Source organism: Lepus europaeus, chromosome 14 (genome assembly GCF_033115175.1).
Source record: "Lepus europaeus isolate LE1 chromosome 14, mLepTim1.pri, whole genome shotgun sequence".
NCBI lineage: Eukaryota > Metazoa > Chordata > Mammalia > Lagomorpha > Leporidae > Lepus > Lepus europaeus.
The window spans coordinates 81,956,726-81,983,038 of record NC_084840.1 but is presented as its reverse complement, the minus strand read 5'-3'; the positions used below and the strand labels follow the sequence as shown (position 1 = coordinate 81,983,038).

At 43.4% G+C, this 26,313-nt stretch overlaps 1 pseudogene; it reads left to right on the top strand.

Moving 5' to 3' along the window:
• Positions 1 to 6,345: 6,345 nt before the first annotated feature.
• LOC133773488 (transcription factor E2-alpha-like) lies at positions 6,346 to 9,081 on the top strand (annotated as a pseudogene).
• The last annotated feature ends 17,232 nt before the right edge of the window (positions 9,082 to 26,313 follow it).

Below are 26,313 nucleotides of genomic sequence, written 5' to 3'. Positions count from 1 at the left end.
ATGTAAGTCGTCTGTTCACATAACCATCAGTATTCCACTTTCTTCTTGGCATATTATGAGGGAAACATGAAAGGTTTTAAAAAATCATAAGAGCATTCAAGTACAAGTCATTCTTAACAATGGAAAAGAGGTAGATATTGTTGTTTTCCAGTTTTGAAGAAGTTGGAGTTCCAAAATGTTTAAGTTGTGCTTGGAATATTATAGGAGATGTACATAGACTTTTCTGTGCCTGGTCATGAATATTTTTCAGACCAAGGATGTGATTTGTATCCCTCTTGCCTCAGCCTTTTAAATGTTGCAGTTGTTTTCAGTCTTTCTCAGTGAATGTTCTTATTCCCAACTCCCCATACGTTCCACCCAGTATCTGTGTTGACCCACATTTTTTACCTTTAAAGAGAGTTATCCTCAGGAGGATGAGCAGACCAGAGTCATTGTTGTGGCCAGATTCATGAGGAGTGGTAGGAATCTAAATGATAATTGTGTACACACAGGCCACCATGGGTACTTTGTGGATAGTATTTCCAAGGTGGACTTAAGAGCATTACAGTCTTTTGATAGAATACAACCAAAGTACTAAGATACAGTTGTCTCTATTCACATGTGGGAACTTACTCAAAGAAGCGGTAGAAAAATCTGACTGTAGGGTCTTAGTGTAGGTTTGGAAAGTAACCTTCACAGTCATTTCAGCGTTGCTGATGTGAAAAGTACTTGTGAGACTGTGTAGCATTTAGAATCAGTAGTTTATAAAACTTGGTAATTCAAATTTCTAGACAAAGACGTGGTGCTGGAGTCATTCCAAGTATTATATTGTCGTTGTCCATTCATGGAGACGTGCACGGAATCAGGAGCCTGAAAAGAGTGATGGTCTCCTTAAGATCCTTCAATGGGGCAACCAGACCTTGCTTTCATTATGGAAACAGTTGCGAAGGGCAGCTTCTGATTCCCCAAATTTCATGTCATGGGGCTTATTAATTCACGTCAGTTGAGCTCTGGGAAGTGACAACAATCCCAGTTTTGAGTAAAAGGCCTACGGAAGTAACACAGATTTGGGAAAGCTTAGAATTTCTTTTGAAGTTGAGATAAAGAATGGACTCTGGTTATATCAGATGTTTCAATGCTTTGTTTTTAAAACAGCCTCACCCTCTTGTCAAGGCCGCCCTCACTCTACCTCTGGTCCACAAAAACAACCTCCCCTCGTCCTCATCTGCCACCTCCGTTGCATTTCCTTGTTTCCCCGCCACAACTGCACCCTTCCTCTAGACTTCCACATCTGTTTCATCCTTCCAGTTTTCTATTGTATCCTCAGCCTGTCTGTGGTACTCTACACCAGCCTCACCCTCTTTGTGGGGCCTACATCCTGGCTTCCCACCCTTTGTAAGTCACACTGAGTTTGCTTCCTTCTGGCTACCATACTAGAATCACTTTCCTTCTGACCCTCCAGCCAACCCTCACTCTCCTGGCCCTGCACACCAGCCTCACCCTCCCTCTGGTCCTCAGTACCAGCCTCAACTTCCCCGTGGTCCTCCGTGCCACTCCAATCTTACTCTCCTTTTGTTGGTCCACTATAGCCTCACTCTTCTAGCCCTTCACATGGGTTTCATCCACCAAATCTGCCATAACTTCACCTTTCCTGTGGTGCTGTACACCAGCTTCATCTTCCTTGTGGGCCTCCATCCTGGCTTTGCACTGCTTGTATACCACTGTGACTTCCAACTTCCTTCTCATCCTCAGTGCCACCCTCTCCCTCCTTCTCATCCTCAGTGCCACCCTCACCCTCCTCATTCTCTATGCCAGCCTTGCATTCTTTTATTCCTTGACACTGTCCTCACCTTCCTTTTGTGGCTCATCCCTGGAATAACCCTTCTGGTGATCCCCCACCTAAGGATCGCTTTCTCTGTGGTCTTCTGTCCAGTTCTACCCTCCCTATAGTCATCCACCTAAGCCTAGCCTTCACTCTGGTTCTCAGCACAAGCCTTTCCTTTGGACCTCCATGATAGCCTCACATCCCTCGTAGTCCTCCACACCTGTCTTATTGTCCTGTCTCTCCACTGCAGCCTTACCCTCCTTTGATCCTCCACCTGTGTCTCACCCGCCAACCTTTCTATCATGGCCTCACCTTCCCTGCTGTGCACTACACCAGACTCAGCCACCTTGGAGGCTTCCGTCCTGGCCTCCCTCTCCTTGGCCTCCATGTTGGCCTCACCTTACGTCTGTTCCACCTCATTAGACATACTTTCCTTCAGACTCTGCAGCCCAGCCTCAGCCTCGGCCTCACCAGCAGATGGAAGAACCAGCGATGGAATCTCTCTCTCTCTCTCTCTCTGTCTCTCTCTGTCTCCCCCCGTCTCCCCCCCTCCCCAATCCCTCTTTCCAAAGAAATCATTTAAAAAAAAGAGAGAGAGAGAGAGAGATTGGATTCAGGAGCTGCAGGCAAGGATTAAACTCAGGTATTCAGGATGCTTGTTTCCCAACCACTGGACTATATGCCTGCTCCATTTTGTAACATTTTCAGTGTTGTTTGTTTAGTAGTTGCCATTGAGTTTGCAACATGCATTTACAGTTCATCTCAGTCCATTTTCAAATATTCTGCTTCCTGGCTACTGTGAGTGCCTCATAATAACAAAATATTCCCCATCTCCTCCCATTCCTTCAACCCTCATGCATATTTCCCTTTCAGCGATAGAAAAATATATACACATGTAATATGTAAATATGAATACATATGAATATTATCCATGGCATTTTTGCATATGTATTGCATATATATAGCTTAAAAGCATATATAATCTAATGTGTTGCTATCATTTTCAGCAATCCTATTAGAAAAGAAAAATAAAATTTATATTTTACTGCTTTTTCTTTTCTTCTCTCATGTTCTTCCTTTTTATGTGGATCCAAGTTTCTGACCTGTATGATTTTCTTCCTCTCCAGAAAACTGTTTGCATTTCTCGCAAGATAGTCTCTGGCAACAAAATGTACAAGTTTTGCCTGCCAAGCGTTTATTTCTTCTTCACTTTAGAAAGACAAGTTGCAGGATACCAAATTTCAGTTGGGTAGTTTTTTCTCTCCATGCTTAAAATAGTTTTCTCCACTCAGTTTTTCCTTGTGTGGTTTCTGAGGAGAAGTCAGATACGTTTGCTCCCCCATGGATTGTTTATTCTGCACAAGCTGCATTCAGGACTTGTTTACGGGATACTGCTGTATATAATGAGAATCAACAAGCCTTTGGAGAAGTTGTTTTTGTTTTTGTTTTTTTTTTAAGGGAGTATGGGAGGAGATATGGATCATTTTTTTAAAAACTGAGGACACACAGACCTGTTTAGACTACATACTTCTAAGTAATGAAACTAAGAATTGATGTTCGTGAGCCACATCATGCATGAGATTTAAAGTAGCACTCTTAATTAAAAACACAATTTTCAAGAGCATCGGTTAACAGAGAGCATTGACTTTGCCTCCACGCTTTTTCAGTGTGCTGCAAAGTAAGCATTTTGGGCAAGGACCACGTGTCAGATTTCTCTTTGAATCTCTCTTGCCTGCTAAAGGTAGTGACATGAGAGGCCTGAATATGTGCTTAAATGACTCAATTAAGGAATGCGGCCATGCATTAAATTCAAATCAAACCTCATGGTGTTTGATGTCAGAATTGTGTAACTAAGTAACGTTAGGTTCTAAAATAGCAACATGGCATTTCACTTGGAGAAAACGTAGATTAATGGCTCTGATTTTGAAACTGCGTCCTCCTTTCTCACAAAGTGCAGTAAACCGTGAGTGACAGTCATGAAGCCTCTTCCTACTGCAGCTCAGTGACACAGACCCACTATGGCTCGTTTTCCTCACTTGTAGCACTGATTTTAGGTTGTCTGCATAACTACCAAGAGTTTTGCCATTGCATTCTTGTTCGTTCTGGTTTGTCTGGTCTACATTGATATCTGTCACAGATTTCCACGCACTACTGGCAAACATTTGGTTCACTTACTTTATACAGAACAGTTCCAGACTCTGCTGCTGGGATAGAAAATGTATCTCATTTGGAGTTTTACTCTGTGGATACAATTTGAAATAGAGTGAAAACCATTGGCATAGAGTCCCTTGTAAAGGTTTACCTGTTGTAGAAGCATTTGAAAGAAAGCATATTAAGGGCAAAGATAAATATTTACTTAAATTATTAAAACATCTTGAGATTTTTTTGCTATGGCCCTGATGTTGTAAAATTAGATTTAAGCTATTGTGATAACTTTGAAACCATAGATACAGAGGTTAGTATGCATTGAGAGGTACATAATGTATATATTCTGTTAGCTTGCTTGAATTAAGGGTAGCCATTGTATATTTTGAATTACTTTAATGTTGAAATTTGTATGTGGTTTAGAAAATGGAAGGTGTGGTCTGTTGAGAGCTGGCCTTAATCCTCAAGTAGGTTGGCTTATACTCAATTTCAGGGAGACGACACACATATGCCTAGTAGGATAACTCAAACAGTAGGCTTTGTGAGGCAAAAAGTCTATGAATATCATGGAGAATAAGAATTTCAGGCTTTGTTTTTAATGTGTATTAATTTATTTATTGGAAAGGCAGAGTTACAGAGAGGCAGAGGCAGAGAAAGAGAGAAGTCTTCCATCTGCTGGTTCACTCCCCACATGGCCACAACAGCTGGAGCTGCATCTATCTGGAGCCAGGAGCTTCCCTCAGGTCTCCCAGGTGGGTGCAGGGGCCCAAGGACTTGGACCATCCTCTTCTGCTTTCCCAGGCCATAGCAGAGAGCTGGATCGAAGTGAAGCAACCAGGACTCAAACCAGCACCCATATAGGATGCCGGCACTGCAGGTGGTGGCCCTACCAACTATGCCACATCGCTGGCCCCAGAATTTCCATTTTAACATTTTTTTTCCTACTTGCATTTCCATCGAAGAAGGGGTCGATGATGAGATGTGAGGAATCTGATATTAAATGAAGGCATGAGAGATCTATTATGGCCCTCCTGCATTACTCCTTCTTTCCAGCTCATGCAGCCTGAATTTACAAATGGTTTTGGTGCTTCTATCACACAGTAAATGATTTTTCAAGTGTAAGCCATATTTATTCCCATGTTACTCAATTTTAGCATTAAGACTTAATGATAATGCTAACTAAAATGTTTTTAAAAATTTAGTTAAAATTACATTTGCATATGTAACTGGAGACAATCTTACCTAATTTATTCTACTTCTAAATATACCTAAAATATTCTTAAGGAAACAGAATGGCAGTCAGGTTAGAGAGGGCTAGTTCTTGAAAAGGAAGCTGTCATATTTAATCAATTAGGAGCGGCCATCTGGAGGTATTGATGCTCTTCACTCTTCACAATTATTTAATTATGTTCTGGGTGGCATTTCATTGCTTGATGTCTTTTGTGGATATATCATTCTTTATATGATGATGGCTGAATCACCGTCATAGGCTGATTCCATATTTTAGCTATTGTGAGTAGCACTGCCATAAATGTGGAATGGAGATATCCTTTTGACGCACTGATGTCATATCCTTTGGACATAGACCCAGTAATGGAATTGTGGGATTTTACTTGGTTCTGTTTTGCTAGAGAGACTACCATACTATTTTCCATAATGGTTGTGCTAATTTGCCTTCCCACAAATACACTAAAAATTTCACCTGTCTTGAAATCCATGGCACCCTTTGTTGTTTTTTGTTTTCTTCATGATAATCATTCTACCCGGAGTGAGATGAGAATCTCATTCTGGTTTTAGCTTGCATTTTTCTGTTGATGAATGATGTGGAGAATTTTTCATGTAACTATTGGACATGTGCATGTTCTTTCGAGATGAGTATGTTAAGTTCTTCAGCCTAGATTCAAAATTGGTAGGTTTTTTTTTTGTTTTTTTTTTTTTAAGCCCTGGGATTTTTGAGATAATTGTATATTCTGGATATTAACTCCTTGTAGAAAACCTGAGGGGAAGTACTGTGTGGCATGGTTTTGGGGACAGGTTTTGTTATTTACTTTTTGACATGGAAGCACAGGCTAGACTGGCCTGGGTAGGTGGCTCAGAGCTGCTCCCACACCAGGAATCTGAAGCAGTGTCAGTGGCCACGGGCTTAGCAGGTTGGAGCTGGATGGACCTAATGCAAGCTGGTGGGCACCACTGACACAGCACCCCGGCTGGCCGCATGGGGGAAGAGGCCTGGGCCCTGCTGCCCATGTGTGACTCTTGGGGGCTCGGCTGCGATGCCACTTTGTCCTGGGAGGCCCTGCTACATGCCGCTGCACTCTGGAAGCTGGGAACCCAACAATGCCCTGCAGGTCTAAGGAGTCTGTCCCAGTCTCTGCACTGGCTGCAACCACTGGAGAATGAAACAGCCCCAGATAATAGCATCCGTGGGCTTGGACAAGAAGCTCAGTGACTTCCTGGACTTCAACATAATGTTCCTGCTGCCTGTGGTCAGTGGAAAGGGCTGGCCTGTCTCCTTGACCAGCATACAGTTCAGAGGAGCAGGTCTGGAGGACTGGCCCGGCTCAGGCTCCTGGGACGCTGGCGACCAGAACGCCTCCTCCTTGGACCCCGGTCAGAGCTACAGTAAAAGACCCACTTCAGTGAGTCCCATGGCACCCTTTCTTCGTTCACATTCCTGGGACCTGGGACCTGGGCTTGGAGGCAAGGGCGGCCAGTGGGCCGGGTACCCCACCTTTTGGAGAGACACAGCTTTTGACGGCTTGACCCAGGTCAGGTTCCTGACTGGCGAGCTGGCCCTCCACAGCCCCGGGCCATTGTCCTTCTCAGACATGAAGGATAGCACCCAGTACAATGCCTCCTAACCCGGCAACCCTTGGGGCAGAGCCTCATCAGGTGGCCATTGGGCCCACAGCCCAAGAATGTCCAGAAGATTCTACATGTTCTTCCTTCCTCATTGTCCCCCCACCCCCACCCCAGCTTAGGTGACGACTGAGGCAGGAATGGCTGTGCCTACCCATCTGCCAAGACTCCCTGTAGCACCTGCTCTGCAGCCTTCTACTGACTAGCCTGCACCCTTCCTTGGAGCTCTAGAGCCCCTCAGACCAGGATGGTTTCAGGCCCATGCTGGGCAGGAGCTCATCTGCCTACCCCTCTGGATGAGCAGTGGTGATGGGTTTTGAGGCCACAGTGCATTTGGTAGCATGCACTAGGAGCATATGGACTACTAGCCACGTGGAGCTGAGGTCAACAGTGGGCTCCCAGCCATGTCCATCTTCACAGCGCCCCCGCAGCCGTGTATGGTGGCATCTCCAGCAACACACCACCCCTCCCATCAGTGGGGCAGACAGCCTCATCGGCTCCCGAGAGACCATGGCCACCAGCAGGTATGGTCTCTTATGTTTGTTTATTTGTGTGTGTGTATGTGTGATTTTTTAAAAAATAAGCAGTAGTTGATGTTAAAACAGAGAAGGGAATGGTTGTTCTTCTGTCTTAAAAACTATTCAAAAGAGAAAGAAGAGAAACAGGCATGTGCCAGTTCAAACAAGAACAGGTCCCATAGATGGATCAATCCCAGTATTTCTGCAGCTCCTGGAACATGACCAGGCTGAAGCTAGGAACCAAGGCTTTGAAGCACAGTTCAGGTCTCCCAAATGGGCAGCTGAGAGATAATTACTGGAGTCAGCATCAGCTTCCTCACTGGAACCATGTTTGTAGGAAGCTGGAATCCCAGGATGAAACAGAGTTAAACCCAGGCACTCTCTTATTGGACCTATATAGGCCTCTTCCTAGCCTCTTAACTGTTGGCTAATCGCTGCAAAGAGGATGGTTCCCCTCCTCTTTCTCCCCCTAGTGAATGCCTATAAGGAATTAGTTCCTTATGTTTTCATCCTGTAGTTACTAACTCAGTCATGTGCCAAGTACTTTCCTGCTGTAGTCTATCATTCTAATAATTTTCAAGGTTTCTTTCATAAAAAAGGTTAAAAAGTGGAAAAAAGGAATCAGTTAAGGTTTTAAAAATAATTTAATAAAAAAAGAGTTACTCCTCTGAACATTTGGCCAAATATATGAATGTGGATGCCTTTCTTGTCCTAATGAAATTGAAACAGTTGGGGCGGTCCTTTTTTTTTTTTTTTTTTTTTTGTACAACTTAGATTTGAGAGGCTGATGCCTGTGTCCTCAAAGTATTATATTTGAGTTGTCACATGTAGATACGCAAAGATTTCAGAAAATGATAACCTCAGAGAGTAGTACATATGTGTGTCCCTGACAGCAGTTTCATTTAGTGGTGTTTAATGAGTGGAAACCATACATGGAAATTGATTGCAGGGAATAATTATATGATTTCCTTGCTTTTAGTAGCATATGTATAAAATAATGAAGATTTGATCTATGGTAGCAACTCTACAATCATATATGTGGGCCTGACCTCTTTGATTTAAGCAGCTGCTGCATAGAGATGCAAGCACCTTCATTGAAGCATTGAAGTTAAAAGTCATGTTAGTATTCTTGTCTGCCACGTCTTAAATATATATCATTTTAAAAAAAGAAGTATTTATTTGAAAGGCAGAGTTACAGAGAGGCAGAAGCAGAGAGAGGGAGGTCTTCCATCTGCTGGTTCACTCCCCAGATGGCCACAGTATCTGCGCTGATCTGAAGGTAGGAGCTTCTGCAGGGTCTCCCATATGGGTGCAAGAACCCAAGGACCCTGGCCATCTTTGACTGCCTTCACAGGCCATAGCAGAGAGCTGGATTGGAAGTGGAGGAGCCGGGACTTGAACTGGTGCCCTTATGGGATGCCAGCACTGTAGGTGGTGGCCTTACCTGCTATGCCACAGCCCCAGACCCTAAATATGAATCTTTCTAGTTTAAGTATATTAAGTTTAAGTAAACTATTAATTGATAATTCTGAGAGAAATACAGTGGTTTTTGTACTTGAGTCCTTTCTTTTGACATTTTAAGTATTGTGATCCTGAATGAATCGTGTTGTTGAATACCAGCTATGTCCTAGTGGAGATACACAATGAATATACAAGTTGAGGTCTGCTATTAACATACTTGTTACTCACTATGTTGCCAATTAATCTTGTAATCCGTGTTCTTTTCCATGTGTTTTTGTCTGCCACTACAGCTAAAGAAGTAAACAGGTCATGGCACGCTTAACAAAAAGACAACAGGAGAATACAAAAGCTATCCAGCATCTTTGGGCAGCCATTGAGATCATAAGGAACCAGAAGCAAATCTCCAACACTGACCGTATTACAAAGTAAGTAAAGCAAAAATATCCTGTAATATTTCTTGTAAGGCTTTCCAAAATGCCTGTCTTTTCTGGTAGCCTACATGTGTTAGAACTGAAGTCACGTTTTTGTCTTGTAGACATACACTGTTGTTCAGAAAACAAACATAGCAACATACATAAGTAATTATGTATTTATTCACTTTTTATAAAAATATTATAAGTACTATTTATAATTGCTTATTAGCCATCAAGAATTTTTTTTCTTTTTCTTAACTTTTATTTAGTAAATATAAATTTTCAAGGTACAGTTTATGGATTACATTGGCTTTTTCCCTCCCATAACTCCCCTCCCACCTGCAACCCTCCCATCTCCCGCTCCCTCTTCCATTCCATTCACATCAAGATTCATTTCCAATTGTTTTTATATACAGAAGATCAATTTAGTATATATTAAGTAAAGATTTCAACAGTTTGCACCCACACAGAACATAAAGTGTAAAATACTGTTTGAGTACTAGTTAAGCTATCAAGAATTTTTAACACTTGGCAACTTTAATATTTGTGGAGTGTTAAAGAAAAGTGATAGTAATACTTGTCTTTGAATATTTCTGATTAAAGAAGTATTTACTCGGTCTTATTTTGTTAGGGGTTGCTTGTTGAATTTTAGCAAATATCAACATTAACATTTTAATGATTTTTTTTGTTTGTTTATCTATAAATGGGATGATCTAAGTTATATATAGTTTTTATACATTATATATATAGTTATATATATTTTAAGTTTATTTATTTGAAAGAGTTAGAGGGAGAGACAGAGATCTTTCATCTGCCAGTTCATTCCCCAAATGACCCCAGTGGCCAGGGCTGGGCCAGGCCGAAGCCAAGAGCCAGAAGGTTCTTCTGTGTCTCCCATGTTGGTCTCAGGGGCCCAAGCACTTAGGCCTCCCTCTGCTGCTTTCCCGGCCATCAGCAGTAGCTGAATTGGCACGGGAGTAGATGGGAGCCAGCACACGTATGGGATATCGGCATCGAAGGCAGCAGCTTAAACTGCTATGACAAAAGGCTGGCCCCATATACTTTTAGATTTCTAGGTCTTCCTTTAATTCCGGGAATTAAACTTGGTATAGAGTTCGGATATTTGAACATATTAATGTATTAGTATTTATTACTTTATATTTAATAGTGGACCATATTTTAGTACTCCTGTGGAAAACTTTTTCTATTTTTTTCTTTTAAGTTGCTATTCCGGTTTACTCCCCAAATGCTGGCAACGGCTGGCAGCGTCGGGGTAGCGTGGGCGTCGTGGGAGAGCGGGGATGCGCAGTTCGTCTGCGGGCAGCAGAGAAGGATGCCGTGGCGATAGCGGCGACTCTGGGAAAGTGTCTGGCGGTCAGTGAAGAAATGCAGGTATGTACTATCGGTGATGTTGGGGCTCCCTGGTCCCCCACTCCCCTTGGTGAGAGAGACTTCCACTTCCCTGTCCGCTCGACCCCCCGGCTCAGGTGTCCCTCCCCTTCCCTGCGGCCAGGTCCACTCACCGTTTGTTGACACCCCATAAGGAGTAAGGAGAGTGGAGTCTGCCCAGCAGTCCAGAGTTCGCGGCTGCTCAGAGGGCCAGCGGCGAAGCACTGGTCCGCTAAGAAAGTTAGAGAAAACCTGGGCTGGCCGCGGCCTCACGCAGGTCGGCGTGGGAGTGGAGTCCCATGCGGCGTAGGTGTCAGCATCTGTGTGTGGGGCGCCTGTGGGCATGAGGCCTTGGCGTTGGTAGTATCGGCAGAACCGGCGGGGAAGCACAGTTTAGTGGCCGGCCACGGAGAGGAAGGATGTGGTGACAACTTGGGAAGCGTTGGGCGGTTGGCCAGGAAGAGCAGGTGCGTACCGGTGGCGGTGGTGCACGTTGGCCAGCAGTGGCTAAGCAGGCAGTGGTGGCGGCCGTGAAGCATCAGGGGCGGGGAAGCAGAAGACTTCGGCGGTGGCTGCCTGTCTGGCAGCAGTGGGGAACCAAGGGGCGACAGCGGCCGCAGGTCTGTGTCCTCCAGCAGGGGCTTCAGTGTCGGTAGCAGAGGCCTCGGAGGCGTCAGCGTCAGCCTTGCATGGGGCGTCGTGCACGGGGAAGCACAGTTCCGCGGCGGGCAGCGGAGAGGAAGGAGGGGGCAGCAGTGGCGACTCCATAGCCTGTGGCCGTCTGCGAGGCAGCGCAGGTCTGCATCTGTGACCCCTAACACAGTGGCAGCGAGGTTGGCAGTGGGGAAGCATCCAGCGTCCTGGGTGGGGAAGTGTGGCTCGGTGTTGGTGTCGGTGAGGATTGCGCCATTCTGGGCGGGCAGGAGAGCAGAAGTCTTCAGCGGTGGGAACCAGGCCATGGTGGCAGCTTTGCTCAGTTCCATGTTGGCCAGCAGCGGTAGCAGCCTCAGTGTCCAGGTGGATAGCGGTGTGGGTGTGGGCATCAGCGTTGCGTGGGGCGTCATGGGAGGGAAGTGCAGTTCGGTGGTGGGCAGTGGAGAGGAAGGATGAGGCAGCAGTGACTCCGCGAAGCATGGGGTGGTCAGCGACAGGGACACATTGAGCAGCCGGGGTAAAGTAGGTGGTGGCAGCGACCCGTGGGGCGGTTCTGGTCGTTGGTGGGGAAGCATGGCTCTAAGTCCGCCTTGGTGAAGTGTGGGGCTTCCTAGGCAGGGAGGTGTAAGTCTATGGTGGCGGCAGCCACACAGAGGGCAGCTAGGGAGAACCAGGTGGCGGGGGAGCTGGTGAGACAAGGGGCAGCGGTGCTGAAGTGTAGTTCCTCATGGGCGGCGGCAGCAGCGGTGTCTCCGAAGTGTGAGGCGTTGCAGGCTGGGAAAGGCGAGTCTGCATTGGTGGAGTGTGGGGCATTGTGGGCAGGGACGTGCAGTTCGGAGGTGGCGTTGACTGTGGCAATGTGTGGGGTAGTGCAGAGAAGCAGGCAGCAGTGGAGAGGCAGTGGCGAAGAAGCCTAGGCCATGGGCGGGGAAGTGTGGGGTGCAGATCCCCTTGGAGCCGGTGGGCCTCTTGGGTTTTCATGGCCTGCACACAGAGATGCTCCCTATCCCCCTGCCTTTGCATCATGGCGTCCAGAGGAAAGGGAGAGTGAGGGGTCAATATTCTTTGGGTGCTAGTTGTCCATGGCCACTGCCTGGCAGTCAGCTTTTCACCTGGGGACAGGCTGCCTGCTAGCAGTGAGTTCCCACCATCATCTGGGAACCGCCGGCTTCCAGTTAGTGATCCTGGTCGTGCTGGGTTGAGAGTGTCCAGGTGTTGGCAGTGTGGATGGGGAGCCAGATGGCAGGTGTGCCAGGACCATTCTCTCTTGCCTGGAGGTTGTGGTCCACAGCATTTAGCTGGCTTTGTTATTTGGGTGCCGATGAGACTGTAGCTACAAGTTGTGGCAGGAGTGAACATCCATTTCAAGTTGCAACCCCAGTGTCTGACAGGGCCCTCACTTGTTGTGGAGGGTCTGGGAAGCAGCAGCTGGCACACAGACGATGGGCTGCAGCCTGGGAGAGTGGCTGGGCACTCCTGTATTCCTGCTGGGACAAAATGTTGTCCGGTAGTATATTTTATATATTTTAATTATTTATTTTTTGTTGTTTCCAATAAAAACTCTTACCTTGGTTTTAATAAATTAAAAAGAATAATTACCAGTGCATTCTAGAATATTTTTAAATTGATGGAATAGGCAGATGTATTTGAAATAGTTTTGTCTTAGATGATTTACAGTGTGGAGGATTTTCCCTATTGTCACAGAGTTTGAGTTTCTTTAAATTTTTTTTTATGTGACTAATGTGGAAAGAAAATTTAAGATTATCGAGGTTTTTTTTTTTGGTTATTACTGATGTCATTTACTGTTTATTTATGTTGACATGAATTGTTACTAAGCAGACATATATTAATATTAACCAGTGAAAAAGGATTGTTTTTGGCCTGTACTCATATTATGAAATCAGGACTGGACTTCAGATAGGCATTACAAATGAAGAGATTGGAGAGGAAAACTTGTCATAATTGTTATAATATGCTAAATGAAGGGAAAGGAAGATATGCAAAAAATCCAAGGGAGTTTTCACCTAATACTAGCTTTAGGCTTTTTAACAGCCTTTGAGTGTCATTCGTCAGTGCTAAAAGCTTTCTTGGGGGCACACATTTGGTGTGGGAGTTAAGTCAGTCCTTGGGATGTCTGTGTCTTGTGTTACAGTGCCAGGATTTGAATTCTGGATCCATCTCCAATTCCAGCTTTCCTGCTAATGTGTGTTCTGGGAGACATCAGGTGATGGCAATAGTATCTGGGTTCTTGTCACCTACATGAGAGACTGAGTTCCTTGCTCCTAGCTTCATCCTGACCAAATCCTAGCTGTTTTCAGGCATTTGAGGTGGGAGGGAGTAGATAGGAGGGCTCTCTTTGCCTTTCAAATCAATAAAGTTAACATTTTTTCAAAAATGTGATTTTTATATTAAAAATTTGATTTCAGAAGCAGATACTGATGCATGCCTGCACACACACACGCACACACACACACTGCAAGAAACAGATATAAAGAGGACTCCCATCTGTTGATTCACTTCCTAATTCCCACAGCTACTGGTCCTGAGACTGGCTGAGGTGAGGAGTTGGGAACTCATTCCATGTTTCCCACATGGGTGATGGGTGCCCAAATACTTGAGCCATAACCATTTCTCTCCAGGTCCACAATACAGGAAGCTAGAGTCAGGAGCCAGAAACAGGTACTTGATTTCTTGAGCTATCACAACTGCCTTATAGGTCCACATTAATAGGAAGCTAGAGTCAGGAGCTGGATGTGGACACTTAATCCAAATACTTGTAGTGTGGAATGAAGTGACTTTAATTGGCATGTTAACCTATGTTTCAAAGTTTTTTCTTGTGACATCATGTGTAGTTTTTTTTAAGATTTTTATTTATTTATTTGACAGGTAGAGTTACAGACAGTGAGAGAGAGAAAGGGCTTCCTTCTCTGTTGGTTCACTCCCCAAGTGGCCGCCATGACCGGAGCTATGCCGATTTGAAGCCAGGAGCCATGTGCTTCTTCCTGGTCTCCCATGCAGGTACAGGGGTTCAAGCACTTGGGCCATCCTCCACTGCCCTCCCAGGCCACAGCAGAGAGCTGGACTGGAAGAGGAGCAGCCAGGACTAGAACCTGGTGCCCATATGGGATGCTGGCGCCGCAGGCGGAGGATTAACCTAGTGCACTGCTGCGCAGGCCCCATCATAGGTAGTTTTTTTTTTTTTAATGTACCATACTGTTTATAGTTAATATGTTTCTGTATCTGTTATTTACTTAATGTACCTCATTTTCTTAGTTCTATATTGAGTCTTTGCAATTCTTTTTTGCAAATAGGTAAGCAGTGATGTAGGGAACAAATTAATGTGCATCGTTTTTCTTTGTATTTTCTTTTAATTTTAATTAGTGTTTCACAGACTCAGTGTGCTTTGTAGACACAGTTGTAAGAGCTTAATGATAGTCCCTTCCTCCCTCTGCCTTATTCTCTTGCACTGTGTTTCCTTCTCCCTTTTCTTTGTCTTTGGTTTAGTTTTTGAGAGAGCCAATTTTCAAATTAAATTACAGTAAAAAGGCTTAATACTTTAACAAATAAGTTTAACAAGTAAAAAGCAAAATGATACCAGTTTAGTGAGACTATTGACAATGACTGTAAACAGTAATTGAATAGAAAAATGAACATTTCACTCTGATGCTGTAAATTTTAAAGTAATTAGAGATCATTAAATCTGTGGTACTTTAAGATTGTTAACTATTGGTTTCAAAAAGTTTTACAAAGCTGTATTTGCAGTAATACTGATACACACAAACCTTTCTTCTTTTTTTTCCTAAATTCATATAAGGGGGAACATGTGGTATTTGTCTTTCTGGGTCCAGCTTATTTCACTCAACATGATGATGTGATGTGCTCCAGTTGTGTCCATTTTGCTGTAAATAGTAGCATTTCATTCATTTTATGGCTGGGTAAGATTCCATTGTGTATGTATACCACATTTTTTTTTTACCATTCATCTAATGATGGACACCTTGGTGGGTTCCAGATTTTGGCTATTGTGAACATTGCTGCTAAAATAATGATGCAGGTATCTCTTGGATAGCTTGTGTTCAGGTATTTTGGTATATACACAGTACTGTGATGTGGCAAATCTATTTCTGGTTTTAAAACACATCTCATCTCCACATTGTTTTCCACAATGGCTACACTAATTAAGATTTCTCCCAGAAGTGTTTAAGTGTTCTTTTTTCACCATATCCTTGTCAGCATTTGTTACTCTGTGTTTTGGATTTTATCCATTCCATTATGGGTGAGGAGATACTTCATTGTGGTTTTGATTTCATTTCCCTGAAGTCTAGAGGTGAGCGTTTTATTTCATATATTTGTTGGCCATTTGCATTTTCAATCTCCTTTTCAAAAACTGCCTGTAAGCATTGATGTTGTTTTTGACTTTTTAAGTTGTTGATATATTCAAGATATTAATCCTTTGTCAGTTAGATGCTTTGCAAATTTTTTTTTGCATTCTTTTGGATGTCTGACCACTTCTGTTATTTCCTTTGCTTCTGAGTTTGATACAGTCTCATTTACTTAATTTTGCTTTTGTTGCCTGAGCTGTGGGGATCCTGTCCATGAAGGTGTTCCCTATACTGATGTCATTGAGTGTTTCCCTTACATTTTCTTTTAGCAACTTCAAAATATCAGGGCTTAAATTAGGTCTTTGATCTGTGTTGAATTGATTCTTGTATGTAGTGAGAGATATGGATCTAATTTCATTCTTCTATGTACATGCATCCAGTTTCGACAGCACCATTTTTGAGGATATTATCATTAACTCCACTGTGTGGTCAGAGCACTTTTTCATAAGTCAGTTGACTGTTTGTATGAGGATTGATTTTGGGACTCTTTCTTCTATTCCACTGAGCTATTAATTGGTTTTTATGCCAATAACAAGTTGTTTTAATTACTATATCTTTGTAGTATACTTTGAAATTAGGGATTGTGATACCTCCAGCTTGGGTTCTCCTGTTCAAGGTCATTTCAGCTCTTTGTGATCTTTTGTGATTCCATATGAATTTTAGGATTGTCCTAACTCTGTAAAGAATGTCATTGGTATTTTGATAGGGATTCCATTGAGTCTGTAAATTACTCAGGCAGTATATACATTTTAATCGTACTGACTTTTCCAATGCCTGAGTAAGGAATATCTTTCCTTTTTTTGTATCCTTCATGGTTTCTTTCACCAATGTTTGATAATTTTGATTGTAGGAATCTTTCACTGTTTTGGTTAAATTTATTCCTAAATATTTGATTTTTTGGTTTCTATTATAAATGGGATTTCTTTCTTGAATTCTCTGAGAGTTCACTAGGGGCCTCCACTGTGGAGCCACTGCTAGCAGCTCCTGCATCCCATTATGGGTGCTGGTTCATGTCCTGGCTGCCCTACTTCCAATCCAGCTCTATGCTAGGGCACTTTGGAAAGCAGTGGAAGATGGCCGAACTCCTTGGGCCCTTGCACCCATGTAGGAGACCCAGATAAAGCTCCTGGCTCCTGCTTTTGGCCTTGCCAAGTCCCAGGCCCAGCACCAGCCCCAGCACCAGCTGCAGCCATCTTGAGAGTGAACCAGCTTATGGAAGATGAATCTGTTATCTCTCTCTCCTCCTCTCTTCCTCTTTCCTTCCTCTGAGTAGATCTGGCTTTCAAATAAATTTTAAAAACTTTCAAAAAAGCTACTGTTTTTGTATGTTTATTTTGTACATGCAGGTTTACTGCATTGGGTGATTTCAAAGTTCTAGTCTTTGCAGTGATAAATTTTTATTTCCTCCACGTGGTTTATTCTGATGTTAAAACTATTGATTATATTTTTTATGTCACCGATTGAGGATATAATGTCCAAAATTTCTGTTTGGTTCTTCTCAGTGAAGCCTAACGCCTTAGCTTGTTGAATTCCTCATTTCTTCAGGCTGTCTGTATTCTCTTGCATCCCATTGAGCTTCCTTGTACTTACTACTTTTAATCCTATGTCTGTCATAGATTTCCTTCAGTTCATGATCTAAATCTGGAGGATTATTGTGTTTTTTTTGAGTTGTTATGCTACTTTGCATGTCTCCTGTGTCATTATGTTTACGTCTGCCCATCTTGTGTATTTGTCGCTTCATCTTTATGGAATAGTTTCCATTGTAAAGGAATGGTTTATCCAGAATATACAGGGTATCACTTGGCTTGTTGCTCTGGTTTGGATCAAGATGAGGCCAGGTATGTAGTCTCTGAGTGATTTCTTTTTGTCTTAATATCAGCAATGTCTGTAAGCAACATAATGAATTAGTCCTCTGCAGTTTGTACGAATAGAAGTGTGGCTTTGAGATGAATAAGGGTTTCCTTGGGTGTGTACCTTTAGTCCACTTGGAATTCAGTGTCAGTTTTTCTGTCAAATATGATAGCCAGGCCCTTATTTGTGGTGCTGAGAGAGACAGGTGTGGCTACCTCCTTGTCCTGCAGGCAAGCCAAAGTGATGCCTGGGCTTGGGCACTGATCGCTGGGCCTCTAAGAGGGTGTGATGCAGATGGACCCTTCCTGTGATCCTGCTAGAAGAGTCCAACTCTTGCTGTGGCTTATGATACCAACAGTTGTAGTCCTAGGATAGGAAATGTGAACTGGATGTGCTCCAGTCCTACAGGGTGACTAGAAGGTTTACAGGAGATTTTCCTCTGGAGGGTATGAATCCAGAGGTTTGGAACACAGGTAGCTTCTTCCCTATATCCACTGAATAGATGACAGTGGCATAGAGAAAATTAGAATGCGTTGTTACAGTCCTCATACTTCAGGGTATATTGGAGTCATTACCCAGACCATCCAGGGTGGGAGTGAATTTCCTGTGGGCTGCTTCAGGTGTTAATGCCCAGAAGCTAAGGTGACTCTCCCTTGCATACATGCAGTGTTTGAGCATAGCTCTGGGCCTAATGCCCAAAAGCTCCCTTGGTTGCAAGATGCAGTGGAATGTGTCCTCTGCCCCACACATTGCCCTGCCTCTGACTATGATGCTGGGTAGAAGATCAGAGGCATGCTGCTTGATTTTTCACTGTGCAATATGGCACTCCGTGGGATTGGGGTAGGAAAAGGAAGTGAGGCGGTTCCCCTGTTGTGTGCCTGACTGTTGCTCAGATCCCAGTCAGCTCTCCAGGCTGAAGTAAAAGTGAGTGGGTCTTCCCTGCCTCTTGTTGTAACTCTGCCTTTTAAATAAATCTTTCTTAAAGGTAGGGGGCGGCCCTGTTGCATAGTGGATAACGCCATTGGCTGCAGTGCCATCCTCCCCTATGGGTGCCGGTTCGAGTCGCTGCTGCTCCAATTCTGATCCAGCTCTGTTGTGGCATAGAAAGCAGTATGAGATGGCCTGAGTTCTTGGGCCCCTACATCCAGGTGGGAGACCCAGAGAAAGCTCCAGCTTCCAGATTGGCCCATCTCCAGCTGTTTTGGAATCAAGGTAATGCTGGCTTCATTGGGTGAGTTTGGAAGAATTCCTTCCTGTCTGATACTTTAGGAGAGTTGAAGAACTCATGCTAGTTGTTGCTTAAAAATTTGGTCAAGGAGTTGGCATCTGGCGTGGCAATTAAGACATTGCTTGGGGTGCCTGCATCCTGTATAGGAGTGCCTGAGTTTGCTGCTTTTGGCTTCTGATTTTCACTCCCTGGTAGGCAACAGGTAATGGCTCAACAAGTTGGGTCACTGCCACCCACAGGGGGCACTGATCCAGCCTTGGTAGTTGTGGATATTTGGGGCATGTCGTTGTTTATAACAGTCCCTAATGGTCCTTTGTCTTTCTGTGATATCAATGTAATATCTCCTTTTCATTTCTTATCTTTTAAAAAGGACTTATTTACTTATTTATTTGAGAGGCAGACAGTACTCCCTGGGGCTGTGGGCACTGGGTTGATTGTAGAAAAGCATGGCCAGATGTTGGCGTGAAGACAGGAAGAGACCCAGGAAAATGAAGCCTACAGGTCAGAAGGTGTGAGGTCACTTCCTACACTTCAGCTCCCCAGGGTCAGACAATGCTCTGAGCTGCCCATGAGGGAGGATGCCCTGGGCAGGTCTATCTGGGTGGGGGCAAGAGCACAGGCTGATGGCAAGCTGGGCAGTGGCAGTGGGGTGCTAAGAGCAGGAGGCTGGGCCCAGCCATCCACACCTCAGAGAGCCAGTCTTTCACTCACCCTGGCACTCTTAATGGAATCTTCCCAGGAACATGGCTATTGGAGACAAGGGACCTGCCCTCAACAAACCAGACTCACCTCCCTCCCCGTGAAAGGGCCCAAGTACAAATGCCAGGAACCAAAGGGCCGCCCTAAGCTCATCCAAACCAGCTCCAGAAACAACACAGCCCTCACGTCAGCCCCCCTAGATCATGGCTCTCACAAATTGGCACCCATAAGTCTTCAGAAAAGTCCACAGTCCACAAGGGCATCGACAGAGGAGAGAACACTACCCTGAGAGATGCCTGGGGAGGCCCTACCACCGTGCTCACTCGTCCCTGGCTTTGTGCTTTTCCCTGCTCCATTCCCCACATGCTTCCTGGAGTCACCTTCAAAATCAACTACCTGTCCCAAGTCTTTGTCTTACACAGGCAGAAGGTGCCAGAGGGAAGTGATGGCATCCGTGGTGGTCAGCGTCTCCCCTGCTGCTGGCTCACCACTTGTTTACTGGTGGCTGAGCACGCCAGCCCCAGAACTCAGTGGAGGGGCCAGCAGCAGGTCGAGGCTGCCCCCCTACCTGTCACCTCCCCGCAACCATGTGCCTGAGCCCAGGGGAGAGGGGCACGTGTGGCCCATGGGTGGAGCATCACCAGGGCCCAGGCAACCTGGAGACACAGACCACTATCTCCTGAGCCCAGGGGAAAGCTGTGTGGTTGCCCTGCTGGGAGGGGGTGGCTGTGCCTCCTGGGGGGCGCTCTCCTTCCCACTTCCTGGCCCTCCTGCTGCCTAGTTCTGCTGAGTCCAGGCCGCAGGAGAAAGTGGCGCAAGCAGCACAGCCCAGCATTGGGGCACAGCCCATGGCCCAGAGGACGGGTTCACAGTCAACCAGGAGTGAGTGCAGGGGCCGCCTCGGAGGGGGAGGGGCTTCTGGGCGGAGTCTGGAGGAAGAGGAAGGAATGTCCGGGAGCGGAAGGGGCGGGGCTAAGCCTGGTGCACATGTGCGGCAGTTGTTGGCAGTTGTTGGGCGACGGTTATTGTGAGCCGAGAGGTTGGAAACCGCGAAGCTCCTCTGTTATATGGTGGCCAGACTGCCAGATTTCTTTATATTGTGCTGCAGAGGTGGCTGAAAGCCCCTGACAGCTTTGATTATGGAGAAACTTTTCTCGTGGGTGACTCATAAGCGCGCCCGGACTGTGACCGAGTTTGAGAAAAAGCGCTTGAAGAGGCGGCCGCATTTTGGATACCGCCTGCTCTACTGGGAGCTTGGTGCCATTCACAGAGCTGCCAGCGCGGGCAACGTGGCCGCAGTGGAGAAAATCCTGGCTTGCGGAAGAAGTGGTGTAGATGACGTGGACCACAAGAGCAGGTACTGGAGGGTGGGCAGCGGGGCCCAGTGTGGGAAGCCCTCGCCCCAGGCTCCCCTGCTTGCTTCCCTGGACACCAGTCCATGTTTATGTACACAAGTCCAGATCCATGTTGTGATACACGTGATCGAAAAGATAAGAAAATTTCCAGCTGGCGCCGCGGCTCAATAGGCTAATCCTCCGCCTTGCGGCGCCGGCACACCGGGTTCTAGTCCCGGTCGGGGCACCGGATTCTGTCCCGGTTGCCCCTCTTCCAGGCCAGCTCTCTGCTGTGGCCAGGGAGTGCAGTGGAGGATGGCCCAAGTGCTAGGTAGGGCCCTGCACCCCATGGGAGACCAGGGAAAGCACCTGGCTCCTGCCATCGGATCAGCGGCTGCTGCGGCCATTGGAGGGTGAACCAAAGGCAAAGGAAGACCTTTCTCTCTGTCTCTCTCTCTCTCACTGTCCACTCTGCCTGTCAAAAAAAAATTTCCATAATCTCTCAACCCCTGGGTTAAAGTCTGAGTAAAACCCAATACCCGTTTGATGTCAGTTCACACCTGCATGTACATGGGATTGCAGAAGGAAACCTTGGCATGAGAGAACTCATTTTTACCAAAAAGTGAGCTTTAAGTTTTATCAGTCTTACATGAGCCAAAAAAAAATATCAAAATTTAAAAATTTTGAGTTACACATTCTACTTGTCATTTACTGCTCTGCTAACACTCATTTGTAATGTAGCAAGTAATGAGGTGCTGTTTTAAATGTAAACATATGCTATTTTTAGAAATTAATCAGGTTTCTGACAGTTGAAAGGGCAAATGCATTGGAAATCCAGAAACATGTGAAAAAAAATTTAGAACTTGATACTGGTTGCATTTAATATTCATAAGAAAACACAGATTACTTATGCATGAAATACTTCTTAACAGAGGAAAACTAGATTTTTATAATGCAAAGCTAAATTTCTGGTAGAGTTAAAAGTTGTAAATAAACAATGTGAGAAAAATTTCAGAAAAAAACACAAATGTGGAGTGATACATTTTTTAGTGGCCAAAGACTTGATTAAGACTGAAGTCAAAAGCAAACATTCTGGGGTGAACAGTTCAGCGCAGTGGGTGAAGTCACTGCTTTTGGATGCTGGTGTCTCAGGTTGGAGTCCTGCCTACTTTGCTTCTGATCTGACCCCCTAGCTTTGGCCAGGCCCGTCCTTGGTTGTTGTGGGAATTTGGGGAGTGAATCAGTTAACGGCAGCTCTTTGTACCTTTCCTCCTCTCCCTTTCACTCTGCCTTTTAAATAAGCAGTTTTTAAGGGACTACTCTGAATATTTGCTTAGGAAAATAAAAATAAAAATTCCTGTGTATCTGGATGAAAACAAAACAACGTATCTTCAAAACATTTTTACAACAAGTATATTTCAGGTGAAAAACAGTGGATCTTCATTTTACAGAAATCTGTGCAAAGCAGGAAAACGACACTGAAATTAATTTTAAATTGGGATATGTATGTGTTGTAGGTATACAAGTGATCCAGGGACATAGAAAACAGTATTTAGTGTCTCTGGTGAGAAACAGAATTTAATTTGAAAGATGAATGAAATGCTACATTCCATCCACATAGTTTATGATAATGAATAGCAATATTAGGGGTAAAGGTCAAATTGCTTGTTACTTTTTATATTGAGAATTTGGTTCTAAGTACTATGTCACTTTTTTTTTAAAGATTTATTTATCTACTTGAAAGAGTTACAGAGAGAGAGGAGAGGGAGAGGGAGAGAGAGAGAGAGAGAGGTCTTCCATCTGCTGGTTCACTTCACAATTGGCCACAATGGCTAGAGCTGTGCCAGTCCTAAGGCAGGAACCAGGAGCTTCCTCTAGATCTCCCACCTGGAAGCAGGGACCCAAGGACCCAAACCATCTTCTGCTGCTTTCCCAGGCCATAGCAGAGAGCTAGATCAGAAGGAACAGCTGGGACTCAGACTGGCACCCATATGGGATGCTGGAACTGCAGGTGGTGGCTTTACCTGCTATACCACAGTGCCAGCCCCCTGTGTCATATTTGAAAAATGCACATGCCCTCCACCCTTCAATTTCATTCTTTTAAAATAACTTTTAGAGGTAGGCATGCCATTTGTTTCTCTTATAACTGCTTAAAATAGCCATATGTTAAGAAGAACCTACATAATGGACCTATAAATTATGGCACATTCATAGATTGCATTGAGAGGTGACCATTAAAGGTGGGGAGTCCCACAGATGCATGTGGAAATACAAATATGTAGGCAATCTGTATAACAAGTGAGAAAAGTGTTTGTTTATACATACACACAAATTGTGGACTGTGTTAGCCAACAAAATGTGATTAAAATTGTTACTTATAGGTATTTGAATTCTTGTGAAATTTTCTTTATCTTGTCATTTCCACAATGATCGGATGTAGACACTCTAGTTAAATTTTTAATATTATTAAGATTAAAGAATTACTTTGTTTTTAAACATGTTTGTAATGTTAGCTGTCTCTTCCAAACTCTAGAACTTTTAGAAACTAAAATTTAATGCCAATCATATGGCTAGAGTCGCCATAAATGTGTTTTTATATGCTATTTTGCGCTTATTGTTAGGCACCATGGATTGTGTGATCAGTAGGTATCAATGAGCCATTTTTTCTGTTTTATAAAAACACTTTATATAAAGATAACACACTTCATGTATTTCATATATACAATGTTAAGAACATAATGGTACTTCCCACCCTATCCTCCCTCCTTGCCTGACTCCCACCCTCTCTCCTACTTTCTTATTTTTCTTTTAATTTTTACAATGACCAAATTTCACTTTACTTTGTAATCACAAGCTTAACCTTCCATTAAATAAAGAATTCAATAAGTAGTAAGTGGAAAAACAATGTTTTCTCAGGAGTATAGATAAGGGCTATATACAATCAAATCTAAAAATGTCGATTTGACTCATATGCATATTTTGTACTCTGTATGTTAGTTACCACAAATCCAGGAAAATGTTTTAGTTGCTTGTTGGGACTGGTGTATTTCCCTAAGCTTAATGATCTCCAATCACATATTGTTGTGAAAGGCAGGATTTCATTTTTTATGGTTAAATAGTATTCCATCATGGTTACATAGCACACATTATGCGGTCATCAGTTTATGTACATCTGGGTTGATTCCATATCTTAGCTATTGTGAGTTGAGTTACTATAAACATTGGGTTACAGATAAACCTTTCATATGCTCATTTTACTTCCTTTGGGTAAATTCTCTGGAGTGGAATAGCTGGGTCATATCACAGATCTATTTTTGAGAAGTATTCCGACTGTCTTCCATAATAGTTATGCTAATTTACTTTCCCATCAACAGTGTACTCGGGTACCTTTTCCCCACACTCTCACGAGCATTTTTTATATTTTTTTGATTTTTGGGTGAACACAATTCTAACTAGGGTGAGTGTGGAACTCATTGGCATTTCCCTGATGGCTAGTGATCCTGAGCATTTTTTCATGTGTTTGTTGTCCACTTGTATTTCATGCTTTGAAAAATGTCTGTTAAATCTTCTGCCCACTTCTTAACTGTATTTTCTGTTTTGTTGAGTTTCTTGAACGTCGTATATATTTTGGATGTTAATCCTTTATCCAATGTATAGCTTGCAGTGTTTTCTCCCATTCTGTTGATTGCCTCTTTACTTTGTTGAGTGTCTTCTTTACTGTGGAGAAGCTTCTTATCTTGATTTAGCTCCATTTGTCTATTTTTGCCTTTATTCCCTATGCTTCTGATGTCTAATCCAAGAAGTCCCTGACTATGCCAATGAATTATGGTGTTTCCCCTATTTTTTTTTAGTCATTGTATGGTTCTGAGTCCTAGGTTTAGATCCCTGAACCATTGTGAGTTGTTTTTTGTGAAAGCTATAAAGTATGGATCTTGTTTCCTACTTCCACATGCAGAGATAGAATTTCTGCAGCACCAGTTGATGAAGAGACTATCCTTTCCCCAGGGAGTGATTGTAGCACATCTGTCAAAGATTAGTTGATGGTAGATGCATAGATGAATTTCTAAGCTCTCTAATCTCTTCCATTGGTCCAAATGTCTGTATCACTTTATTCCAAAACCAGGAAAAAAAGTTAACAACCAAGAAAGACAACTATAGACCAGTGTCACTGATTAACACAGATAAAAATCCTTAACAAATTCTAGCTAATGGAATCCAACAACACATCTAATAAAATCCTTCACCCAGATGAAATGGGATTTATCCCTGATGTACATAGACATTTTGACATATACAAAATAATAAATCTGATACATCACCTTAAGAAATCAAAGAACAAAACCATAGAACCATATAATTATCTCAATAGATGCTAAATTTTTAAATGCTGCCAATTACAGTGGGAAAAGTAATGAATTATGATAAGCAGCACTTCAGTGTGAGAAATGATAGAGAGGCATTGAACATATTAAGAGTCAGTGAATTATAATATTTTCTCTAATGCTTCAAGGATATATGGAAAGTCAAGATAATTATATTATCTTACTCAATTAAAATGCTGTTTTTAAGTCATGGTATTAGTAATGACTACGTCTGACAATTACTGAGCGGTTAGTTGTGTCAGCAACCGTTCTAAATATTTTGCATAGATTTTCATTTAAGAATCACAGTGGTAAACTGAGACAACTACTCCTTTTCTTCCCATTCTTTTAATCAGGAAATTGAGATACTCAAAGTCCTAGTCATAACTTAAAATAGGATTTAACCAAGCTGTGGTTAATGTAATGATCATGTTATTTTTCTTTAATAGGCTTCTCTTTCATTAGTTTAGTGACAAGAAGAGATCATAAAGTTCTTTGTTCAGAAGAAAAGTATTTGTTTTGAGGGCAGGGAAATATGCTATTTTATTCTTACAATTACATGAGAAATTGCCTGTTTTGTGATTGTGCAATATAATTTCCTATAGGACTGCTCTGCACTGGGCCTGTGCAAAAGGCCATCAAGATGTGGTAGCTCTGCTCATAAGCAGAGCATGTCAAATTGATCTTCAGGATAAGAGGGCTGCAACACCACTGATAAAGGTATAGAGTGCCCAACCATCCCAGTATAGAAAGGGCTTGGTTTACATACTTAGAATAAAAATGAATTTATCTTATTTATATATGATTACCTGGTGAAACCATTGGGATGGGGAGTTTTTCTTTGAATTTCTAGAAGTTACAATTTGTGATTGGTGTATTACTGGCAGGCTGTACAGTGTAATGCACAAAATTGTGCTACACTATTACTGGATCATGGTGCTGATCCAAATATGGAAGATGAAATTGGCAACACTGCTCTCCACTATGTTGCCTATGGAGAAAATATCAGATTGGCGGAAAAGCTGCTTTCCAGAAATGCAGATACTGAAAATAAAAATAAGGTATGGATCATCTAACTTAATTTTTAGACTACTAGAAATACATTTTTAAAAGATTGACATATATAGGAGCAGTTTCTCATATTTGGGAGTACAAGCTGCATTGAATGAAGATATTTTATGAAAACTGTCCAAGATTTAAGTTTAAGTATGTATA